Consider the following 7,832-nt stretch of genomic DNA (forward strand, 5'->3'; position numbering starts at 1 on the left):
CTCCACAAGTGCCAGGGAGAAGAGCCTCCCAACGATGCCAGCAGCTACAGCAGAGTTTATCCTTCTGTATTTGCAGAGAAAGGTTTGGATCCTTCCTGTTCCACTTGGGCAGCCTCAGGGAAAGGCCTCACTCAGTCCATGTGTCTGGATATTTGGTTTTGTGCCCCTTCTGTGGGCACTGTGATTAAAGGGGAGCTTTACCTTTTCTTTAGTAGCTGGAGAAATTTGAGACCACAGAGGACTGTGGCTGGCAGGGATGGCTATTTCTCAGCTCTGGTGATTAGTTGCAAGTGATATTTAGAGAGGAGAAAACTGCCCAAACTGAAGAAGGCTGCATTTAAAAAGATGAACAAAGGAGAAATCATGGTAGTGATGGGAGACCAGAGCTGCAATGTTAGCAAAAAGAAGCTCCTGCAAGGGCTTTATATACACAGCTCTCTCATCCCTCAGCTGGGCGTGTGTTTGTGTTTGCATTAGGGATAAAAAGATTGTATTACTAAGCAGCTGTGAATTATTGAATATATCATGGATCAGCATACATAAAGAGAAAACAAAAATAGAAGAAAGAATATCAATATTGCATAAGCAATACAAAAAAATGGAAAAAATGTCAAAGTGAATAGGTGAAGTTGTGATCTGATGAAACAGAGAAATATGCAACTAGAAAAAATTAGAAAAAGTTATATCTGAAAAGCTTTACCCAAGAGAGTATATAATACTATATATTAATATATACAAGAAAGTATATAATAATACATATTAAAAGAGACAAGACAGCATATTCGGTGCATAGTAATTAAAACTGCAAGAAGATACTGTGAATACGAAGCTGTCCTGTAAAAGTGGGCAAAATCTATAAAATATTTTCATGATGAACAGCAGGAATCTGAATTCACAGCCATCACAAGAGAAGAACAAGTTCAGGTAATTGCTCTATGCAAAACAGGGTGCCAGGCATTATGGAAGAAGGAAGAGCTCTACACCTAGGAGATGTTTCTTGTGTGAAAAAAACCCCAGTCTTGAACAGGGGCATGAATAGAAGGATCTGACTGAGGATGGAGAGGATGAGATCAAACCAAAAATTACTCAGGAAAAAATCACTCCCTGCACCAGCTCTCTGATGAGGCTGGTATTTAACTAGTGGGCCCTGTGGCAGAAGTGTAATCCTATGCAAATATTGGGAGTTCAAGTACTGACCTAAGTCATGTAATGTATGAGCAGTCACATTGACTACCTTACCTTTACCAATTTGCCCATGTTCATGGCATTCAAATCAGCCATTTTACAGTGAATTTCAGTGCTTATGTGACTGACCTAAAAACCATTGAATTATAACATTAATTTGTATAATATTTTTTTTTTCAATTTTTTATACAATCTAGGTGCTTAAAGCACACTCTGGCAAGTACTCTCTCTCTTGGTAGAGATCCAAGTATATGAAAATATGCATAGACAGTTAATTTCTAGAATTAATACAGTGTAAAAAAATAAGACATTTATACAATATTGCTAATAAGAAAAAAAAAATTCACATATGTTGCTTGCAGTTGAGAAAAAATTAAAGCAAACCTAAGAGAACGCATGAACGTGGAAGTCAAGTACACACTAAATATGCTAAAAATTCCTTCTAGATCTAAACCAGATTGAGATCTACAGATGGTAAGTGGTGGATATTTAGTGTTTCAGAAAATTTAGATCTATAGACTTGCACAGATGACCCTCAAGCATTGCTACCACCTTCTCTATGTCTGAACCATGCAATTGAAAGGGTGTGAAGGGCTCTGTCCTGGACAGGTTGTCTATAATGCTTCCCACAGTGCTGAAAGAAGCAGGGTGAAATCTCAGAGCTGTTAATCCTGGAAGACCCAACCAGATACCCTGACAGAAGGGACACCTCACGGAGCAGGCAGCCCAGAGCTGTACCCAGTGACTGCTTTGTGTCCTGCCAGGGCCAAGGACAAGCCAGCAGCACAAAAAGCAGCTCCTGAGCTGCTCCGCTTTAGTTGCTGGGATTTTACTGTGCTTTGGCCGTTTCAGTGCCTTGGGACACTGCGAGTGGCACTGCTGTGATTCAGAGTGTGTCAGCTGGCTGTCAGGGCAGTGACCTGCAGGAGTGAGGGAGAGGAATCCCCAGGCAGGACAAACTGCTCCTCTCCAGCATTAAGGTACCCGCGTCCATCGCAGCTGCACTCTGTGACAGTAAGAACTGGAAGACTTGGGCTCCCTCCACATCCCTGCTCAGGAGCTTCAGACTTTGAAATCTATTGCAGGTGGAAAAAGTATGGAGAAAACAGCATTCATTGCATTCTTATTTCAAGCTGTGAGCTGGGTAAGTGTTGGATTCTGCAGGAAAAAAGTTGAAAAACTTTGGCAGTGTATTGATAAATCTTGAGAGAAAGAAAACACATTTGCAAAGCCCTATGTGAAACAAGTCGCCCACCATGTTACAAGTTTAACAGCTTAAGAAGAAATTATTTTCCCTGATACAAAATAATTTTTTCACCCCAGCAGATGTAAATGATTGAACTCTTACAAGAGCCTATGTGTAATTAAACTCTTTGTTGGCTTCTCTGTGTGCTGGTTTTGGCTGGGGTAGAGTTAATTTTCTTCATAGTAGCTGGTATGGGGCTATGTTTTGGATTTGCACTGGAAACAGGTGAAGATGTAATTTCTGTGGCATGAGAAAGACAATGTTTGAGTCCTTCAGAGCAATCATAACTTCTTTGGTTGTAATGCACTTGCATGCCAGAATCAGTGTTTTATTTCTACTGTCTTGTTGTATGAAGCAGCATTCTGCACTAGTGACTTTCTGTACTTCAACTCATCATCAGTCTGAGACATAATTTAAGTTCTTAGTAATTTATTTGTAATAATTTTTTTTTCCAAAAGAGAATATGGACTTTAGATAACTTAGTGAGGTATATATAATGCACACTTATTCTATATGAAGGAACAGTTTTTAAACCTAGAATAAACTGAAATCCTAGAACAGGTGACATGATAAATGAAGGTGCAGTGTCAGCTGGATTAGTGTGGAGCCACAGTGTGAACTTTGGCAAATTAGAAGGCTCCTGAGTTGCTAATTCCAGCTGCAGGAAGATTGGTAGAGCTAATCTTGTCCATCTGATCTATCTGTTTTGGCTTGGATGTATGAATTAATCTGCTTTATATTCTTCTCTCAAATCTGAACACACAGCCCTTGCTGACAGTAGCAGGACCTGTGCTCAGGTGTGGTCCTGAAGACCATTCTGTAATTATAACGTGTGGGAAATATTGGTTTCTAGAGACGCTCCTAAGTGTTTCCTTGAGCCCTGGAATGCCAATTGCTGAAGGGCCTTTTTGCCCAGTGAAACAAGATCAGACCTGAGAGAAGACTTCATTTTGGCACTGAGCAGCGGCTCTCAAGCTGTTCTACTGCTGTTCTCCACAGACACACTCCTGCAGCGTGTTCTAGTCCATGTGTTATCATAGTCAACAACAGATTAAAACCCAGAAGATGGCCTTATCAAGGGATTTTGTTGTCATTGCTTTTAGCTCTACTCACCTGTTGCACCTTGATGGGCCTGATATCCTACCTCTGCCAGGGCTAGTTACTTGACTTGGTATTGGAGAATACAGCTTGGCTTTGATTACAGGTTTTGAATCTTTGCAGATCAATTTAAGCTGTTGGGCTTCTTCTGTGAGGAATCAAAACCTCCTTATGCTGTATGACACTGTACTGAATTTTGGAACACCTACCCACTTCCTGTCATAATCTTTTCAGTCTTGAATTAAATAGATTACTGGTGGCATGTCACAATCTGTCATGTATTTTAGCTCTTGGGGATTCTCCTATTTCATGTGAGTTTTCTTTTTTACTGATTTCAGCAGCTGCAAATACTTTTAAGCAAGACAACAAGAAGGGAAGGCAATAAAAGGATATGAGATGGAAAGAGAAGTGGGACTGAGTATGGAAAAGAGAATAAAATAGAGAAGGAGGAGGGGAAGAAAGAAAATTTTGAGGCTAATGAAAGGAAAATAAGAGAAATCAGAATGAAAGAGATCATGTGTCAACTCTTTCGGGTTATTTTTTTCTTATGTTTTCTCCTCTAAGCCAAGAACTATCCTAAAAGCAGTGTTCAAATTTCAGCCATCTGCTTTTGCCCCATTCCTCTTTCAAGTACTGGATTCTGGTCATAGCATGTATTTGGAAATTTTTGGAGGTTTTCAGTGAGTAGTTCTGCTGCAGCAGTGAAGGAGATCTTGTATATCCTGGTCACACTCCCTGCAAGGAAATGTGTAACACATTCCCTGCTGGTCCTTCATGCTTTGACACTTGACTGCTGGCCTGTGCCCTGGAAAAGGCTTTCTGCAGGTGCCACGGGACTTTGCTCAGGAGCAAATATTTATGCAGGAGTGATAGCATGTGTTTGCAGCAGCAGTGTATTTAACTCCATGTGTAACAAAGATGAAGGCGTTCCAAGTGCATGTCCGTATTCTTATCCCTCTAAACTCCTGTGCAAATTGGAAAGTCTCTGCTGTAATATCCTTACCCCATGCAGTCCTCCCTATTACCATCAACACAAGGAGAAGCTGAGCAAGGGATATATTTCCCTTCAAGCTTTATCAATGTTTTCCTGCAAACATCAAGATAGCATGTTTTTGAAAGCCATGACACTTTCCCATTCACTTTCAGTCCAGCGAGGATGAGAACAGGGTGTGAAATTCAACAGAGTTTCCTAAAGAGGAACACCAGCTGAGAAATAGATCCTTAATATGTTTATAAACCACATGAATAATTGGTGTGGCAGAATATATGTTCTATCATGTTTTGCTAGGCCTTTTGACTAACATATCCCGTGGGTGTTCCTCTTCATGTCACAGGAAGGTATTTTTTTCAGGAATGCTCATCAATAGATAAAACCTGATAGTGGCAAATAACTTGGCATGGCTTCTCTTCAGCAAATGGGTTCCTCTGGCAGTATCTGGATTTCTTCCACCTCTGGCAAGTACTTGACAAATGAGCCCAGTACTGTAGCTCTGTGTTGATATTGTTTATTCGCCATTTGGGTAGAGTAGATAAGGCCCGAGGGCTTGATCCAAAGCCCACAGAAGTCAGTGAAAAGATCCCACAGGCCTTTTTTAGTCACTGGAATCCTATATTCTGTGTTTCAGAGCTTGGAAATCTGTGCCAAGAACTTCATCAGTAACTGAAAGGCTGAAAGAAATGCAAAGAGCAAACTTCTGGACAGGCAGAATGAAAAAAAAGAAGGAAAACGTCCAATGAATTCTCATCAGAAACAAAATGTCTCTAAGCTTTTATAGGTGAGGCTTAAAAGTGAAGTAACTTCTGACATTTTCAAGGAAGTACCAGGCTTCTAAAAGCTTTAAGACAAAACTGAAATGGACACTCTAGAGTCTCAAAATCACATATTCTATAAGCACCCTTTAGCTCAGTCTTCTGTATATTAAACACATTTGTCTAGATTTCTGATGGTGCTTTTAAATCTCTTAAATTCTGCTATTTTAATAACCTTATTTTTACAATTTTTAATAGTTGCTGGTAATTGACAAGTTGCTACAAGTTTAATTTTACTGATGATATTCTTATATATTTGTGTTTAATATTGTAGGGCTAGGCAGCAATGTCCCCTCTACTTACATTATCTAGTATTTTCCATGGTAGGAAATATTGTGTTTAGCTTTTAATTCTTTAGGTGTTGGGAAGCTTTGATGACTGAATGCCTGGAGCTGCCCTTTGAAATTGGTCAGGGATAAAATTCCAAATCTGTACAAGTGCTTCTTCTTTGTCCTGTGAAATTATGCAGCGATTTTCTGGTCTCAGCTGCTGACATTCAGTGTTCCTGTTCTCCCTTTTCCTTTCCTCTGTAAGATTGCTGAATGATTCTAATGATTCTGCTTCCTTACCTGTGGATTGCCTTTAAGGACCCACACCAAAAAGTAACTTAATATATTTTAGTTCAAGCCTTCCCAGATCTCAGCTTAATAAGCCATTAGTTGATATAAGTTAGAGAAAGCAATTCCATTTAAACAGTTCCATGATGGCTGAAAACCACCAGAGCATTGTCAAGAAAACTATTCAAAATCCTTGAACTTAATTCTTGTAAAAACAGCAAAAGACTAGTATAGATACAGAAAAAGAGAGTAGTGAATTTACCTATACACATTCTTTAGCCCTAAACACCTCCTCACTACCTCAAGTTGCTTGAGACACAGGTTGGAGCCCCTGGAAAAGGTAACAGTCTTGTGGCTTTTCTTGAAAACCATACATTGTTCTTTGCTACAATTTCCTTCTTCTATTATACCACAAAGAAAGTTCTTGTCTTCCCAAATTTGTGTGTCTGCATCCCCTAAGTCTTACATTAATATATATGGGATTCTTTGACTACCTTTTACTGATTTGAGGGCTTTTCAGTCCTGAAATCCCAGATCCTTTTGGGAAGTTGTAGAAAATAAGTTTTTATTCTTTTTTTTTTTTTCAGATCAAGGCTAGCCACAATTATTTAATAAGCTTTAATGATTTTCTAATTCATAAAAGAAAATCCCTTCCTCCTTTGTTAAAGAACCATCAGTATGGCAGGAAAAAAGTCACAAAATATAACAGCTGAGAAATCAACCCACTGCTATAGCTGAAAGATTATCTAAGATCTCAGTCATAGATATGTTTACTTTGATTAAATTTCTACCTCAGAGTAAAATGTAAATGATTCCAACTTTAAATTCAGAATTTTGAAGAAGTTAAGGCTTTACCTAATAACTCAGCAGAAGTGTTGTAGTAGGTAGCTATCTTAAATCATTAAAAGTAGTACTGTTTGGATTATCCCTAAGGCATTTTCACAAATGGCACTTTTTAAAAAAAACTGTAATTCTTCAAGGAATACTCTTGCTGTTCAGTTTGACACTGGTCTTTCTACAGTACTGAATGACCTTAAATTAGCTTAAGGAAATATCTATATTTAAAATAGACAGAACTTATAGCATGCTGTACCTGGAGTTGGTATTTTATTGTGAAACCAGGGAATATCTGTATGGCATGAAAAGACTACTAAACCTGAACAGAATTATTCTATAAAAATTCTCTAATGTAGAGTATAAAGGTGGGATAAACTGTTAGATAGCTCTGGAAATCAGCATCATTCCACTGTCTGAATATTTTAACATTCACATTAAAAAGGCTTTTGATAATCTGCATTTAATTGCAAGATTCTCACTCCTTGCCTGTTTGCAGTGTCTATGCAGGGGCTTTCAACTGTTTGACTGTTTTGAACAAAACCTGACTGGTGATCAGTAGTGGTTGCAAGCTCTGATTCCCTTCATCCCATGCTCCACCACCTTCCTGTGAGACAGATGATGTCTTCATGGAAATCCTCCAGCAACGTGCTGTTAATAAATGAATTGTCAGGTTCTGTGGAATGTCAGCTCAGGAAAGTTCAACATCCAGAGCTATATATGTGCCACCCATATTGCAGCGTGGATAGTAATTGTAATTTTTGTAAACCAGCAACTCTTGCCAATTCTTCTCCTGATTAGTATAATCCTTTTCTCATAATCTCTTATAATAATGTTTTACACTTCATTTATCTTACATAATTAGACCTCATACAATCTCACAGCCTTGTTACATTTGTTTTTTAAAGTTCATTCTTGCTTTTAAGGAAGAACAAAACAAAAACTATAGGTGGTAAATTTTATTAAAATGTTTTCAGAATTATGTATGTATAACTTGTGTGTGTATCAGGTGGGGAAGAAACTCAAATCTTGCAAGTTCTCATTCCTGTTAGGTCTATCACTATTCCTGTGCAAGTCTTTAAGTTTTGTCCTCAATCAGATCC

General features: G+C 38.6%; 1 long non-coding RNA gene across 1 annotated transcript in view; it reads left to right on the forward strand.

Annotated features, from left to right (window-relative positions):
- LOC135443028 (uncharacterized) overlaps positions 1-7,366 on the forward strand; it is a 34,502-nt gene extending 27,136 nt beyond the window's left edge. The window contains exons 3-4 of the long non-coding RNA XR_010438769.1: positions 5,155-5,304; positions 7,229-7,366. This is a non-coding gene — a long non-coding RNA (uncharacterized LOC135443028). The remainder of the gene's footprint in view (positions 1-5,154; positions 5,305-7,228) is intronic.
- Positions 7,367-7,832: the final 466 nt, after the last annotated feature.

This window comes from Zonotrichia leucophrys, chromosome 2 (genome assembly GCF_028769735.1).
Source record: "Zonotrichia leucophrys gambelii isolate GWCS_2022_RI chromosome 2, RI_Zleu_2.0, whole genome shotgun sequence".
Taxonomy (NCBI): domain Eukaryota; kingdom Metazoa; phylum Chordata; class Aves; order Passeriformes; family Passerellidae; genus Zonotrichia; species Zonotrichia leucophrys.